The sequence below is a fragment of the Calidris pugnax genome, unplaced genomic scaffold, assembly GCF_001431845.1.
Source record: "Calidris pugnax isolate Ruff unplaced genomic scaffold, ASM143184v1 scaffold58, whole genome shotgun sequence".
Lineage (NCBI taxonomy): Eukaryota > Metazoa > Chordata > Aves > Charadriiformes > Scolopacidae > Calidris > Calidris pugnax.
Window position 1 is genome coordinate 8,939,465 of NW_015090868.1, and position 18,196 is coordinate 8,957,660.

General features: G+C 39.2%; 1 protein-coding gene across 1 annotated transcript in view; it reads right to left on the reverse strand.

Annotated features, from left to right (window-relative positions):
* Positions 1-16,716, reverse strand: part of TENM3 (teneurin transmembrane protein 3) — a 1,441,984-nt gene extending 1,425,268 nt beyond the window's left edge. The window contains exon 1 of the mRNA XM_014945587.1: positions 16,614-16,716. The gene's annotated coding sequence lies outside the window, so the exon portion shown is untranslated. The remainder of the gene's footprint in view (positions 1-16,613) is intronic.
* Between the last annotated feature and the right edge of the window lie 1,480 nt (positions 16,717-18,196).

Sequence of the window (18,196 nt, forward strand, 5' to 3'; positions counted from 1 at the left end):
GGTGTGAGGGTGGTGAGAGCCTGGCCCAGGCTGCCCAGAGAAGCTGTGGCTGCCCCATCCCTGGAGGGGTTCAAGGGCAGGTTGGAGGGGGCTTGGAGCAACCTGGTCTGGTGGGAGGTGTCCCTGCCCAGGGCAGGGGGTTGGAACTGGATGATCCTTAAGGTTCCTTCCAACCCAAACCATTCCACGATTCTATGAAGTACAAATTTTAGAGCTCTCAGGGCACTTCCTCACATAAAAGTAAGCCAATAACCAAACAGCTTCTGTGCAAGTGTCTGATTATTGTGCAATTGTTCAAGTTCTGCTTTCATCTCTGATGCTGGAAGCCACCGCTACATTCAGTGGGACAAACTGCAGGAGCTAAGTCCTAACTAGAGTTCGAGGTGGTTAATTCATCAAGTAGTAATTCCAGACAGTTATCTGGAAATATCAAGTTAGCAGTTCTCAATTATTATATTCACTGGCTTACTGAGTATTTTCTTCAGTTCTGTTGCAAACCTTGGTTGTGTTTCTTTTTATTTTGTTATTTATGAAACTTCCTTATATTTAAATACAGAATTACGCAAAAGTGTCAATAGCTTTTCATTTCTTAGATGTTATAGATAATAACTATCTGTTACACTTTAGAGAATGTGGAGTTTCAATCAACTTTTAAGTAGCCCTTTAGATCTGCCTGCCAGTCTACCCAGATCCTGATGTTTAAAGAATTTCTCCGGTTTGCTTAAAAAAAATTAAAACAGCATTAACCACTACTTTTTCCACTTTCTACCTTTAAATGCCTTTTAGATCTGCCTGCCAGTCTACCCGGATCTTGATGTTTAAAGAATTTCTCCTGTTTGCTTAAAAAAAAATTAAAACAGCATCGACCACTACTTTTTCCACTTTCTACCTTTAAAAGGAAAAGATAATCAAGCAGATTAGCCTTTCAGAATCCCAACTAAAATCATAAAATTACTGAGGCAAGTCACATGTATGTTTGCCAAGCCGTGTTCTTATTTTGTATTCAAAACAGTGTTGTTTAAACAAAATTTTTCAATTATTTTCCATCTCTAAATAAATCAATGCATGTCCATTTTTAATCAGGTCAAATTCCTTTACCTTTTCATACGTTACTTCCTTCTTCAGAAATTCAAAGTCTGTATCTTTAGAAGGATGTTTTCAATCTGTTCTTTGGGGTTTCAGGGTTACTTGGTTTAAAACAATACTTTTCATGCATAATTAACTTTGGTTTTCTGTTTTACTCAAAATAAGCAACCCTTCCTATAAACTGATTTCCTCTGTAAATTTATAACAGTATTAACCACTAAACAGCAGAAGTTTTACAACTGCCTTCCTTTTAATAACTAGCTGAGATATTACGATTCATTTGGATCCCACCACGGATTAGCCTTTACCTCAGTTGTTCAAAAACAATTTTTGCTTTTTTAACTGTTAAGTCTATAATTGCTAAGTCTACTGGATGAGCAGCCCGTCTTCTCCAGGCTCTACTCCAATGGCCATAATACACAGCTCTGTCAAAAATCCGACATCTGGGTTGCTGAAGACATCGAGAAGGCGGAACTGAGGGACATTAATGCAGTCCATACTGATTACAGCCTCTCAGGAAACAGTTACTCCAATCTCTCACTGCAATGGATTAAGTGCGCACCCTCAGGATGTTTCTGTCAGAAGGAAATTATAGTATCTTCCTCCTGAACTTGGCCAGTAAAATTGCGTGGTATCAGACAAAAGACATCGGATCACTCCACTCTCCTCCACAGATTTGCGATAATAAATTGTAGGAGGCAGCAGAAGAAAACTGACTTCTGATGGAGACGCATAGAGTGGTAGTTTGTCGTAGCAACCACTCCAGTTGGCTTTACGCAAGGACCACTCGGTGCCCATTGATTACACGCTCATCAAGTGTAGAGCTCGTTACTGACTACAGGGTGTTGGTGGCAGATACTCTGAACAGGCTGGTGAAAGCATATGGCACGATTTTACCAGTTTTGACTGTTTCCAGAAGCTGTTGACATCTTTTAGGAATAATTACAAATTATCTAAAACTGTATATAGCAGTTCAAGTATGTATATACACACACCCAGGCATAAATATATAGCAGCACATATATACAAGCATAAGAGTAATGCATTACAGGAACTTTGTATCGTCTACGCCATTACATAGCAGAGTCATAAATAATTTATGGATTTTTACTAAACCACCTCAACCTGCTGAACTAGGCAGTAAGATTAACATGGGAAGTAAATATTTAAACCTTTCTTAATATAAGACGGCCTACAATATTTACATAAGAAATAACCAGCAGATGCATGAAGAAATTCAGTCACTCACTCAGAAGTAATTTCAGAGGAAAGAAATGAAAGGACCATACCTTCTCCTACAATACACCTGAACGCTATCAGGCATGATTACTTCTTAAGTTAACCCATTCAAGAAACATGGGGTAACGCAAACTTTCTCCAGAGTCTGAAAACAAAGAAAAGCAAGTGCCCCCATTCGGAAGAACCATTCATCAAACGAAATAGGATAATAGATAGAAGGAAATTGAATTGCTGATCATCTGAACCCCCAAAAGATAAATGTACTCATCTTCAGAAGATCTTTGATTAATTCTAGAAGGAATTTTGAAGCCATCTTTCACTTTTTTAATCAGTACATATATTTTGAATTGCTTGTGAAGATGCATACTCTTTCTTTTTTGAAAATAAATAAATAAATGATGACAAATAGCTCATCGGGCCTACTCTGATTCTTCAGATGTTCCCACATAGAGCTCATCGGGACTACTCTGATTCTTCAGATGTTCCCACATAGCTACACACCACTGAGACCTCAACAGTTAGTCCAGGTTTACTTGCCAAAGTACCAACCTATAACATTTTTAGTACATTGAAAATTTAGGATGCCAAAGGAGGAGTTTGCTCTGATGATATGTTGTGGTAGAATGACATTCATATTCATAGAGGGTTTTGTTTAGTGTCACCTAGTCATTCCAGCCTCTTCTAAGAGGAAATCCAGGCACCATTAGCAAGATTCCCCCAAAGTCCCTTGTAGACAGCGTCGATACACACCATGCCAAACATAGCCTGCACCACCCCAGAGAGCCAATGCAACATGGAACACTGGCAGTCTCTGCACTTCTTTCACCTTCAAACACCCTCATGCAGTTTTTCACAAAAAAACTGAACAAAAATTCAAAAAATCCACAACCCACTCACAAAACCAAACCTCAGAGTTACTTAAGACAAATCAACCTGCCCCCCACCAAACCCCATGTTTTTCCTGTCACGTGAATGTGAGTACACACCAATCTGCCTGGGGACCTTGTTCTTTCCTTAGAATACTCCAGAGTGTGAACAGCATTCTTTACAGCTACACAGAAAAAAAAAAAAAAAAATCTTATAAACCGATCAGTCTTGAACCAAAAATGTATATACTGACTCTAAGACACTATATGCAGTTGTTTAATTCTGCCAAATATAGGATAAAAATAAATATATAGAGATTTCTCTGTGGATAGGAAAATTTATAATCCTCTTTGCCATCTCCACTTCTTGTTCTGCAACTGGTACTTGACACGATCAAGGTTGTCTCCTTTCCCCCTCACCCCACGATATACTCATATAAAAAGTGCTTTTGCCAAGGAAGGTTGGACCAGATGAGTCTCGAGGTACCTTCCAACCCCATATCATTCTGTGATTCTAGTACTCTATGAAAATGATAAAGTATATATGATAGGCTACTGACACATACTGCATAATCACCAACTATATACATCATCTGGTTTTGAGTTGGCCATGATCAAACATTACATCACATCTAGATTTGCCAAAGTTGAGTGGGAATTACTGAGCAGCAAACAAAAGAATATTCCAAACTCAGCTACTGACTGTGCAGCATTTTTTCTGTTTTAGAGAAAGGAGGCAATTTCCTCATTCCCTTTGGACAGAAATACATAAGGAACACATAAGGCTCTTACTACAGTCTTCAGTAGCAGAAAAGCTGGTATTGAAAGGGAACTCTGGAGATCATCTGGTCCAGCCTCTGTTGAAAGCAGGACCTTAAGCTAGCTTATCCAGGGTCCTATCAAGCTCAGAACTGAGTCTTTAATTTCATTTCCAGCATGGGGGATCCCTCAAATTCTCCAGGCAACCTATTTCCAAGTTTGTTCTCATTGGTGGCTCACCACTGATACACAAAGTGCAATGTAGGTACACTCTTCTAGAACCATAAAAAATAACAAGTGAAACTGCAGACCTTTCTTCTTTTGCCCCCAGCCTGCAATCTCCTTGAGATCAGCTGAGCTAAGCAGCATCCTAAAGTGACAGGCACGATGCTACATAAGACAAGTATTTGCAATGTACCCATTTATAGAGGTAGTCCGAGTGGCTTGCATTCAAACTGTAAAATTACACTCACCTACCAAAATCACTGTGGATTCTGCTAATAACGTCAAAATCCACAATAAATGCTATTTGGGTACCTGCATAAAGCAACAAAACAGGTTGAGGCTTAAGTGCCATGTCCTAATCCTGACCTAACATGTACTATCTTTTAAGGGAAAAAATTGCCCATGTTTAGGAGAACATGATTTCCAATAGCCCAGCTTCATGTATTTTAAGTGCAAAATGCCAATTACATAATACACAATAATACTATGTGTTATTAATGATAACTACTAATATAGTATTACATTTAGGCACCTGAACAACAGATGTGAAACTAATACTGTAAAGTAATTTTTACAGGCAAATGAAACAACAAATTTTCTTGCTCTGGACCTTCATGTCCTCAGTGTTATTTACTACAAATACTGTCATACAAGGTAAAAATTTATCTCAAACATGAACCCAATAATATAAAGGTGGTTTTTCCACACGGACAAACTCTGACTATTCCAAAGTAGATGTCTAGAAATACACTGGAATTTCCCATAATTATAGGTCTGTTACTTGGATTCTACCCTGTGACAGACTCGATGCTTTCCTTACACAACATACCAGATTTTCACTTCCATTCTCCGTTTATGAAATCTCACACCCGACCCGCGACAGAGGCAGAGCTACCTTGGGACCATTTTTAAAATGCCCCTGAAAAAAAGCCCCCCTTCAGACTAAGTGAAGCCTGGAGCTTTGGGTGGGAACCAGCCACATTAACATTCGAGATGTTCCCCAGCTGATCCTTTTCTTGATTATAAGCAATAACTCATTGTAGACAGCGTCGATACACACCACGCCAAACGTAGCCTGCACCACCCCAGAGAGACAATGCAACATGGAATACTGGCAGTCTCTGCACTTCTTCCACCTTCAAACACCCTCACGCAGTTTTTCACAAAAGCAAATGGACAAAAAAAACTAAACAAAACTTCAAAAAATCCACAACCCACTCACAAAACCAAACCTCAGAGTTACTTAAGACAAATCAAGCCGCCTCCCACCAAACCCCATGTTTTTCCTGTCACGTGAATGTGAGTACACACCAATCTGCCTGGGGACCTTGTTCTTTCCTTAGAATACTCCAGAGTGAGAACATCATTCTTTACAGCTACGCAGGAAAAAAAAAAAAAAATCTTATAAACTGAGAGTTACCAATCAGTCTTGAACCAAAAATTTATATACTGACTCTAAGACACTATATGCAGTTGTTTAATTGTTTAATTCTGCCAGATATAGGATAAAAATAAATATATACAGATTTCTCTGTGGATAGGAAAATGCCTATTTATAATCCTCTTTGCCATCTCCACTTCTTGTTCTGCAACTGGTACTTGACACGATCAAGGTTGTCTCCTTTCCCCCTCGCCCCACGATATGCTCATATAAAAAGTGCTTTTGCCAAGGAAGGTTGGACCAGATGAGCCTTGAGATACCTTCCAACCCCATATCATTCTGTGATTCTAGTACTCTATGAAAATGATAAAGTATATATGATAGGCTACTGACACATACTGCATAATCACCAACTATATACATCATCTGGTTTTGAGTTGGCCATGATCAAACATTACATCACATCTAGATTTGCCAAAGTTGAGTGGGAATTACTGAGCAGCAAACAAAAGAATATTCCAAACTCAGCTACTGACTGTGCAGCATTTTTTCTGTTTTAGAGAAAGGAGGCAATTTCCTCATTCCCTTTGGACAGAAATACATAAGGAACACATAAGGCTCTTACTACAGTCTTCAGTAGCAGAAAAGCTGGTATTGAAAGGGAACTCTGGAGATCATCTGGTCCAGCCTCTGTTGAAAGCAGGACCTTAAGCTAGCTTATCCAGGGTCCTATCAAGCTCAGAACTGAGTCTTTAATTTCATTTCCAGCATGGGGGATCCCTCAAATTCTCCAGGCAACCTATTTCCAAGTTTGTTCTCATTGGTGGCTCACCACTGATACACAAAGTGCAATGTAGGTACACTCTTCTAGAACCATAAAAAATAACAAGTGAAACTGCAGACCTTTCTTCTTTTGCCCCCAGCCTGCAATCTCCTTGAGATCAGCTGAGCTAAGCAGCATCCTAAAGTGACAGGCACGATGCTACATAAGACAAGTATTTGCAATGTACCCATTTATAGAGGTAGTCCGAGTGGCTTGCATTCAAACTGTAAAATTACACTCACCTACCAAAATCACTGTGGATTCTGCTAATAACGTCAAAATCCACAATAAATGCTATTTGGGTACCTGCATAAAGCAACAAAACAGGTTGAGGCTTAAGTGCCATGTCCTAATCCTGACCTAACATGTACTATCTTTTAAGGGAAAAAATTGCCCATGTTTAGGAGAACATGATTTCCAATAGCCCAGCTTCATGTATTTTAAGTGCAAAATGCCAATTACATAATACACAATAATACTATGTGTTATTAATGATAACTACTAATATAGTATTACATTTAGGCACCTGAACAACAGATGTGAAACTAATACTGTAAAGTAATTTTTACAGGCAAATGAAACAACAAATTTTCTTGCTCTGGACCTTCATGTCCTCAGTGTTATTTACTACAAATACTGTCATACAAGGTAAAAATTTATCTCAAACATGAACCCAATAATATAAAGGTGGTTTTTCCACACGGACAAACTCTGACTATTCCAAAGTAGATGTCTAGAAATACACTGGAATTTCCCATAATTATAGGTCTGTTACTTGGATTCTACCCTGTGACAGACTCGATGCTTTCCTTACACAACATACCAGATTTTCACTTCCATTCTCCATTTATGAAATCTCACACCCGACCCGCGACAGAGGCAGAGCTACCTTGGGACCATTTTTAAAATGCCCCTGAAAAAAAGCCCCCCTTCAGACTAAGTGAAGCCTGGAGCTTTGGGTGGGAACCAGCCACATTAACATTCGAGATGTTCCCCAGCTGATCCTTTTCTTGATTATAAGCAATAATCTCTAGATCTTCAGTTCTCACTCATCACTCGCAGGACGTACATTAGCTTCTAGTAAACTGGCTGGCACGCTTCCCGCCCGAACATTTTCAGGCTCTCTGCATTTCAGGATATTTCCCACACACACACTTAACTAAACCCTTCTGTGAAGAGTAATGTTCACGTAAGACAAGTGCATAATCTGAAAGACGAAGCGGCAGCCCCTTTCTAGACTTCCAAATTCAATTCCTTAAAATTCTTTTCCACTGTCCTTATGAATACTTATAATTCTGGTTGGAGCACAACGATGCCTCCAAAGCCTTCTTTGCTACCTGCTCCCTACAGAATCACAGAATCGTAGTGGTTGGAAGGGACCTCAGACATCATCGAGTCCAACCAACACAAAAAAAAAAAAAAACCACCAAACAAAAAAACCCCACAAAAAACACAAACCACCACATGAACACACAACAACCACCACCAAACCAAAAACCATCACCCACCCACACAGCACCCCACCACAAACCAGTAATCTTGGGCACTAGAGCATGCCCTGAAGAGCCATGTCTACACGTTTCTTAAATACCTCCAGGGATGGTGACTCCACCACCTCCCTGGGCAGCCCATTCCAATGCTGGATAACCCTTGCAGTAAAGAAATGTTTCCTAATATCCAACCTGAACTTCCCCTGGTGCAACTTGAAGCCATTACCCCTTGTCCTGACATCTGTAACTTGGAAGAAGAGACCGACCCCCGTCTCTCTACAGCTTCCTTTCAGGTACTTGTAGAGAGCGATAAGGTCTCCCCTCAGTCTCCTCTTCCCCAGGCTGAACACCCCCAGCTCCCTCAGCCAAATGCACAAATGCAAATACACAAATGCAAGTCATCATTTTACTTTACAGCATTCAGCTGTAGTAAGACAGATGACTTTTATGAAGACTACACTCATTCATCTTAAAAGCACAGCTCAGCCCATTATTGTTATAAAGAGAACAAACAGTACTTAGCATTTTTTTGTTATGGCTTATGAGCCAAACCTCTTTCTTGTTTTGGTAATTAGACAAAATCATCTTGCTTTATATTTGAAGGTTTAAGCAGATACAAATGTCGAGATTTTGATACCACAAAGGAGTGCAGCGCAATTAGCGTTCCAATCTTTCTCCACACCACCACACTCTTCAAATAAAACACAAATAAGGTTTTTTTGTGAACCAAAAAAATTCTGTAGTTTCAGGTTAAACAGTTGAATAAAGAATGAATCTAGGAGTCCTATGAATATTCATAAGAATATTAAGTATGGAAAAATGTACAGAAAAAGACAGCTGGCCATTTAATTCGCTCCGTTCATCACTGGGATAATATTGACAACAACTATGTTGGCACCTTGAGAAAAATCGGTAAACACGCAGATGCAGAGAGCCAAGGAGCTTTTAAGACTTAAAGATTTTTTTAAGACTAATAAAAATATATTAGTAGTAACAGAGCAAATGATCACACTAAATGGGGTAAGATACGCCACCGTATGTGCCATGACTGAGAATTGACTGGAGATGTATTTCCCACTCTCTTCCCCCCCCAAATACCTTTTTGGAATACAAAAGGCATTCATTTCTCACTGTATCTTAGTATGGGGGACACATTAGCACCACAGAGTTTAGATTTAACTTTTTTTTTTTCAATATTTTTTCTTTTTTAAGTAATTGTGTTGATTACCTAGAGGCCTTTGATAGGGCTGCCACCATACAGGCTCCCAAACTCAGTCTTAATTTCCTTCCATTTTATTAGCAGATTGCTAAACATTCTCATTTGACAATAAAACAGCACAGAAATCTTTCCCCGGTGTTTTTCCTACTGAGATATTGTTGTTTGATCTACATGGTTGGTTGAACCCCAGAACTCCATTCAACTTCTCTGCCAAAGTTCTCTGCTGGCCAAAATTATAACTGTGACACTCTCAACACATCAAATAAAAAAAAAAAAAAAAAAAAGACATTCTGTTGTTGTAAAGCGTATAAGAATATTGTGGTAATGGAAAGGTGGCTTATATACTTCAGTCAACTTATTTCTGAAGCTATTCACTGTTCGGGTACAATAGTTGACATTCGCTAACAATGCCTAAATGCCAGATCTTTCATATCCAGTTCTGACACTGAATGTCTGTGTGTCTGCGACCTCGGCCATCAACAGCTTTAAAACTTTATTGAGTTGAGACCCGGATTCTAGTTCCTGCTCATGGGATTTAATCTCTTTGCCCAATAACTATGTAATGGGAGGGGGAAAAAAAAAAAGCAAAAGCAATCCAGTGGTACACCCAAGGCCTCCTCTCCCATTCACTGCATCTCAGGGTAATGCTCCTTGGTTATTTCTGCTTCTCTCTCAAAATGACTTGTCGCACAGTAATAAACCAACCTGCTGTTCCGGTAGGACACAGGAGTTATTAACTGAAGTCCCCTCAAAAGATGGCAGATGGAAAAATTGGTGATTCCGCTATCTGTGCGACTGCCCTAAGCACTAAGAGGTGCCTGCAATCACTATTACTGCTCTTTGAAAGAGATTAAGCTCCTCTCACTTAGGTGTTTGCTCCTATAAAGAGAATGCCAGATTTCTGGCTCCTGGATGATGAGATACAGCCCTGACTCAGTCTTTCAAGCCCTAAAGAGATGTAAGGTTTCAGACAAATCACTGTATACCTGGCATTTTCCATTGACCAACTCACCAACACACTCTCCATGACCATGTGGTCCTTTGACCATACCTCAAAAGACAGACAGGTTCTCCCTGAAGGGCTCTAACTAGGCAGACTAAATCATTCTGCTTAATTTCCCCAAATTAAAACGTGTCCCTGACCCTACTTGGTATATCCAGAAAAAATCTAGACCACATACGGCAAAGGCAGCCAATGATCAATTATATATTTCAATTATATATATATATTTCCAAATGAATACATTTGGAAAGAGCATCTTCAGTTCATTTATCCAATACCATCCTGAAACCAGTGGGTAAGGAGAGCAAAGACAGACAGGAAGAAAAATATCTTGTAAATCACTATTAAAAGTAACACTATAAAGGGATAAAAGGTACCTAGTAAACAAGAGTCAAAGCCATTCAGATTGTAAAGCAGATTAAATTACCTTCCCAAACCAGCCCAGTAACATTTTTACCATTAATCCATGGAATAGGGATCAATGACAGACTGAGAGGACTCTCCATCTGGTCCCTGCTTGGCTCCAGCCTACAAGCTTTTTACACGGGCATAAAGAAATTGATTCCCCACGTTGCTGGATTTCCACCAAACAAGTGCCCTACCTAAGAAAATCCCTCACAAGAAAGCACCTTTATATGCTAATTGAGCTACGAGATAAGATATACGTCTACTACATAAAGTGATTATTGACTACAAGAAGCTTTCAATTTAGTAGAAAATTACTTTGTCTAAGAGCCCTCCAGAGCCAGTGACAAAGGTTACCCTTGCTCTTTTAACACATAGTAAAAAAGAATGAGGCTTCCACTGGCCTCATGTATATCAAATCATCAAACAATCAAAAGAAAAGTAACCATTAAACACAATGTTTTCACATTCTGCCCAAAAGACGATTCCTGCCGCCACCCCTCCAAAAAAAAGCACACTGGAAATAAAACTAGCTGAATCTGAAATTCCCTGACAGTATTACTTCTCTCACCAAATACACACGTATTTTAAAGCAGGAAGATTTAACATTAACGAAGACACAAAATTCACTAAGTAATAAGAAATTAATACACTAATTTCTGCTAAGGTAACTGTAAAAATAAATCAGAAATAAAAAATGAAGATACAAAATTCACTGAAGTAATAAGAAATTAATACACTAATTTCTGCTAAGGTAACTGTAAAAATAAATCAGAAATAAAATTCTTTCAAATAAAAGTTCAAAAATAAGAGATCCTTCACCCATTTAGAGAGATCCTTCAACAATTTAAAGACCCTTATGAATTATTTACTTGAAAATTTTACCAACTTTATTACAGGAAATTAAAATACGGGGGACAAATGGGACAATAACACAATCAGATAATTGAATCTAAAAGCCAGGTTTCAAGGTACTTATCACCTTGAAACTATACTCTGGTTTTGAATTTAAATCCAAATTGGACCAAACAGCAGGACGGTACAGAGACACTTCACAAAAACCAGGCAAGACTAAGGTGTCAAAATCCTCTTATAATAGCGACTTCTTCAGCATTTAAGAACACACATGCTAACAAAGGAGGAAATCCAGTTGAGTTGAGCAACGCTCATGTTTTACCAGCTATTCTTCCATTTTAAGTTCTCACATAAATTTTATAATTCTTGGTAGTTGCAGAGAAGAGAGATATAACCCTTCAGTATTCAGCGGGTTATATTATATACTCAATATTGCCACTTTTCAATGGAAAACTAGAGCGTTACTATTTTCCAAGTTGCTGTTTATAGAAAGGGTCTTCAAGTGGAGAGTGGTTTTCACTTTTTCCGATTTACCAGCTAGTATTTTGAAAATGTCCATGCAGAAATTATAAGCTGCTCTGTATGTGCAAACAAATGATGCAGACAAGTTAACACTCAAAGCCAGAAATAAATATGAAGGATTTTAAATTAAATTTATTCAAATGTGCCATAAGAAATATTTCGCACTGGAAAGGAACCACAAGATAATCTTAGTTTTAAGAGCAAAACCATGAGTAATACCAAAAGAGGTGAGAATGATGTAAAAGAAATGTAAAAGAATGTAAAAGAAAACAAGTATTAGCATCATGCCATTTTTTCCAAATATCTGTTTTTTCAGACCTCTGAAAGTGATGTGTTCTTACATTGATATTGGAGCTATTGAAAGTTACTCTGTGCTTGCTCTCACATGTTTTTAACTCTGGCTTGAACACACATGCATATTAGCAAGATTTGGTCCTAGGGTTTGAGGTTATTTTTGTAAATCAGCTTGATACTGACAAGCGATACCAAATAAACAAGTGGAATTGAAGAAGGTCCATTTTGTAAACCACAATATAAAATTAGAAAGAGCAGATTTTTGTTTCAAAAGCACAAAGTGCTTTTTATGTTAAAGAACCGGATGTATTGCCCAATTGCTCATCTTTAGACTAATACAGTTCTCTCAGCTGGGAGCTGAGTTTACAAAAAGATTACAGTTTACAAAAATTTACAGAAAAACCTTATGCAAATTTTAACTCTCCCGCAATCTTGCACGTAAAGAACATCTTTAAGTTTTGGTTTTTTATGTTTGAATGCCTTCAGACAAAATGTGAAAAAGTAAAAGTTCGCAACATGAAAACAACCAAGAAAAATTACTGGACCATCAGAAAACTAAAATGTGAGCTTCCAGGCTGATGTTAGTTTAGCATTCAGCATTTTCAGAGCTGATTTTGGGTCCAGTGTGCTAATAAAATATGTACAAGTAGATAACAACTAATTTTTTTTAAAAAGAGACAAATGGGCTTTTTTGTTTTCTGAGTTTGTTTTGGCTTAATTATGACCTGTTATGAGGAGAGAAGGATTGCATATCGGGAGTAAATGTGATGTTTCTTTTAACTGGAGGTGGTTTCATGAAAAAAAAAAAAAAAAAAAAAAAGTCCCGAGGAAGGAACTGGAAAAAATCAAGGCAGGTGATAATTATCTTAAATGTGAAGAAAAGAAAGTTTTCAACACTGTTTTTCACCAGCAGGCATAGCCAGAGTACAACGTACACGTGTTGTACACACTGACAACCTTCAAATCATGTAAACCCTTCACTTATCAGCCAGTTAAAATTAGTTTCTCACAGACAGCTATTTGTGTTTGGCCGTGCTCGTGGCAGTGATAACAGTAAGACACTAAATACAGAGGACCTATCGCTGTAATATTTACACTATGCAGTATATTTGGGAGGGTTTGTCAGAGTTCTGAGGATCAGGGAGCAGCTGCAGTAACAAAATCACAGAAAGCAAAGTACCTACAATGTTTATTTTGCAGAGTGTCACACGCTGTCCTTCTACTTCCTGGCTAAAATTATCATACTGGATAATAGATTCTTGATTTGGGGGTCTGCAGGTATAATATATTGTTCCCACACATTGCCTAACACAATCCCTTTCAACATTTAAAGACAGTTAATGCAGAATTCAGCCAGACAGCCTTGGTATCGTTCTCTGAAGTTGGCACAAAGTACCATCTTCACTGGATGATGAAAGCTTTTGTTTTGTAAAGCTGAACTTCACGATAGCAGCTTTAATGCATAATTCCAGAAATATCTTGCCTATGACACACATTTTTTTTCTCCCCGTGAAGCGATATTTCTACTGTGGTTATTGGGGGCATTTAAACAAACAACATTTCCTACTGACATCTGAACTTCTCTTGTGGGTCCCCACAGAGTCCGGACATGGGAGGGTTTAAACACATCAAGAGGTTCATTCCTCATCTTGGAGAACCGAAGGAGCGTTAGGGAAATGTGGGATAACTTCAGGAGTGGGTTTTGTTTAATCGGGGCTGAAATTCCTGGCAGTTCAGTGTACACTACTGTTTCCTACAGCTTGCATTTTACTGTGTGCGTTTTGTCGCGGTGGATATTTTACAGCCATGATAGGCATTTCAAAACCGCTGTCATCTGGCAAGGAAGGATCTCTTCACCGCAGTGAAGAAATAGAAACAAGGTGTTCACCGAGATCTAAATTGACATTAAACGTGGAAGTGGCCTCCCCAAAGCAAGCTTGAGAGGGATTGCCACGACAGGGATGAAATAGAGCCTTGTGCCTGCGTACCTTGGGGTGCGTCTTTTCACACAGCTAATGCTTCTCTTCACTGGCTTCAAATTTCAAAATTTTTTCAGAAAAAAAACCAACAAAACAACAAGGAATAGGATCCTTGTGTTATTCTGAAGGTGGGACCACTGAGCATAACCCTTAAGAAGATCAAGCTTGGATGGGGCTTTGAGCAACTTGGCCTTGTGGGAGGTGTCCCTGCCTATGGCAGGGGTTGGAACCCAATGGTCTTTAAGGTCCCTTCCAACTCAAACCATTCTGTGATTGTCTATAATTCAATGATTCATAATTTGTGCATTAATGAAGAAAACAACTGTGGGCAATAGGCTGCATTTTTAATTTTAAAAACACTATCTTGTCACTGCCTCTTTTCCTCATGCTTTCCTCTTTCTGTGAGGAAGGTAAGAAAGAAGGGCTGGCACACAGATTTCACAATAGATCTTCCTCCAGGCATACAGGTTATTCACAAAAAGGGTTGTCTAAGGCTCAGGTTTGGCTCCCAAAATACCAACTTTGGAGCATTTCTGCGGGGAGGTGAAGGGCAAAGAGCCAGAGCCAGACAAAGACTCAGAGAAAAGGACGGCCACTGGCAAAGCTCAGGGCACAGCAGCCAGGGCTGCCCACGCTGAATGCAGCGAGGAGTTGTAAATGCAGATAACTACAATAATAGCAGAAGTACAGCTGCACCTGAGAAGAGGATGAGCCCAAAATAGAAGAGCAAGAGGGAAGACTTGCTGGGTGGGTGGAGAAAGTCATTGCAGTCGAGTAAACAAAAGCAGCAACAGAAAAATTCCTTAGCAAAGAATTATGTGCAATATAGAGCTGCGCACGGCTTGTGCTCTGCCAAGAGTTATCAACACAGAAATAGCAAATGGGATCCTCAGCGTGGGATCTGAATGGCATGAAATTCCCCCACGAGGAATAGATGGTAGAAAGGGGCATGGGTGAGTGAAAAAAAAATAAATTAGAAAAGTTAACAAGCTTAAAGTTGAACTACATTGTCTCAAGTCCTAAATAGGAACAAATATTCTTACAGGGTTTATTAAGTGTGCTGTTTATACGAGTGCATATATCGTGACACGACAGTGGAATTTTATGTCCATTAAAAGGATAAAACAGAACCTATACTCGATAAATGCACGTGCCATCTAGTACAAGACTCCTGTCCTTTTCTCTGAGTAGGTCTCTAGCTGTCACAGGTTTACACAATATTAAAGCTAATAACGACACCATCACAAAGCCTTCTGATTACAGAGTACAGGTGATACCAAACAACAGGTGGTGGCAAGGCTGGCTGAAGAACATCCCACCTCCTCTTCCCTCCCAGGAGGGAACCCTACCCTCACTCGTTTGCACCTGCAAAACTATTTGGAGCCATTAAGTTGATTCACTACAGCTAAAATGTTAGAAATCTAGCTTTTTTTCTGTTGGTTGTTTTTCTTGTGGTGGGGTGGTGGGTTTTTTTCCCACCACAGAACAACTCAGTTTAGATTGGTTGTGTGTACGTTCCTCTGGTTCAACTGAGAAGGTTGTTAGAGAGTAGAAATGAATAGCCGAAAGAGTTGTTTTTTTTCCACCACAGAACAACTCAGTTTAGATTGGTTGTGTGTACGTTCCTCTGGTTCAACTGAGAAGGTTGTTAGAGAGTAGAAATGAATAGCCGAAAGAGTTGGAACAATTTAACTTTTTCCATCAAGAAAAATAGGTATGGAACCAAGGCTTCAAATGTCATGTACACTTTTTGAAAATCAGCTGCAGATATTCAGTCAGGAAATGAAAAGATTCTACGTGAAAGCTTTATAATGAGGGGAAAAAAAAAAAAAAAAGGAAAGCTTCAGAGAAAATACCAGTTTTCCTTTCTCTAATAAAGTTTCTCATTTACTGACTGAAGATAGCGGCTCTCCCTGTGATTCTTTACCATTATGACAACTAGCAGCTGAACCAAAAATTGACAGAATCCTTCACAATATTACTCTACATGACACTAGCAGCAGTGTGAAATTGAGTGTGATCACAGCCCCAGTCAATTCTACTGGTTCAGGGAGTTTTCAGTTTAGGTCAATTTTATCTTCAGATCCTCATGCTCTTGAATCACAGAAGTAAAGAAAACAAAGATAGAGGGAAAAAAAAACAGTAGGATGAAAGTCTATAGAAAGAAAACAAGGGCAGAAAATTTTAGAAATGGCTAAAAGCTCTTCCCGTCCTCCAAAAACACAAATCCACACAGCACGAAGTAAACTCTGAGCACATAAAGAGAAGTTCTCCCCAACCTGCCTTAAACCCAAAGAATCCATGTTCTGTTTGAGATTCAGACACTCACTCCGTGTCCTCCACAGCACATCACAAGCTCTTCGAGAGACAAACTTCATACCCAACTTAATACTTCTTACTCAAAAAAAGTAGAGGCTTTTTTCAATTAAAAAAAAACTAACATCATTTTCCCCCCTTGTTGACTAACCTCTTTGTCCCAAGAACTTCTGACGAGGTGGCATTTCAAAGCCTTCTTTAGCTGTTCTCTCTTCTCATCACTCCTCCTTTTTCTTCCTTATGTTAAATCCAATCCTCAACTCCTTCAGTTCCTACTAAAGAATAACGACTTGTCATCCCCCTTGATTGCTGCAGCAGCTGTTGCTGGTTTGCCAATCAGTCCCATGCAATCTCCTCTCATTCTCTTGGTGTAGTTTCTCCCCCAGTTTTTGCATGAGAAATCAAAGAGGACATCTGAGTGAATCCTCACTAAGTTACAAGCATTTACTAGCGAGGATAAGGGTGGTAAAAGCTAACCCTTATCCTGCCTGTGCCTCAGTGCTGCTAATCCTCGCTATTGCTGCAGTAAGTCATAACTAGTCAATCTTTATTTAAAAAAATTAAGAAAAATTTAAAAATCTTCATGCTACAGCACTTTACAACAATCTGTGATTCCTTTTCCCAGGGACGCGTAAGCCACAATAAATCTTTTGCGAAGTGAAGTAAAATTAATTAGTCTTGCAGTTGCAAATGAACGTATTTTACTTCCTGCTGCAGTGGACTAGGAAGACACGTGCGGTTCAGGCTGAAAGGCAGCTAAAAATCCAATTAAATTAACACCAGCTTTTAAGTGAATGGACAGTATCTTCTTACACACAGTCCCTAATCCACGAGGTATCTTCTGCCCACACCCTAAATTAGCAGCAGATTTGCTGAAATAAAAAAAAATATAATAAAAAAAAAATAAAAAAGGACAAAACTCTATTAAGTATCACCTGTTCTCTCCAAAGCTTGATTTCCCCTTGGACCATCAGCTGGTCCATTTCAATTCTCATCCCTGCATTTTATCCCTTTCACTGCAGCAGATAGTTAGAAATGTTTAAAAATTACTTGGACAAGGCTTGTGTGTTCCTTGAATGTGATGTTTCATTTCAGTGTAACGTAAAATTAGGTTTAGTAATCTCTCCTGCCCAAGAACAAGTTACATCCCAGTGATTTAGGGGGGTTGGCATGTAAGTGGAACTGTAGGATACACAGCGGAGGTCTGACTCCTTGCCAGTCAGAGACCCACCAAAATCAAAATTAAAGTCGTTAGCTCCCCAAAAAATGAAAGTATTAAACAGATTTTGCTCCCGAAAAAAGATGTTTCATATCGCTTGTTGTATCAAGTTGTAGTCCTAAAAATACCTGCAGGACCCGTCATCAGATTAAAGCTGTGTGGAGTGTCAGCAGGAACGGGGCCTAAATGGGTTTGATCAGTCATAATGTTAGATGGTTGTCACTGCATAAATCAGGGCAATTTCAGATAATTCTGTTAACGGTTCAAACGCTTTCATCTGAAATCGTACGTGTAATGGTCAGTCTACCCTAAAGTGGAATTAGCTGCCAAGATAATGTCTCTCAGAGCTGAGTTGGAGGTGTTTCAGTCCAACCTTCAACGAGCTTCACTCCTGCTGTGACCCAGGGCACTGCCCACTGGCAATTAGCACACGCTTCATCCTTCTTTCTTCCTCACCCCACTGGCTCTGGAAATGGATAAACGTGAGCTCAGTCCTTGCTGGCTGCCTGCCTTCC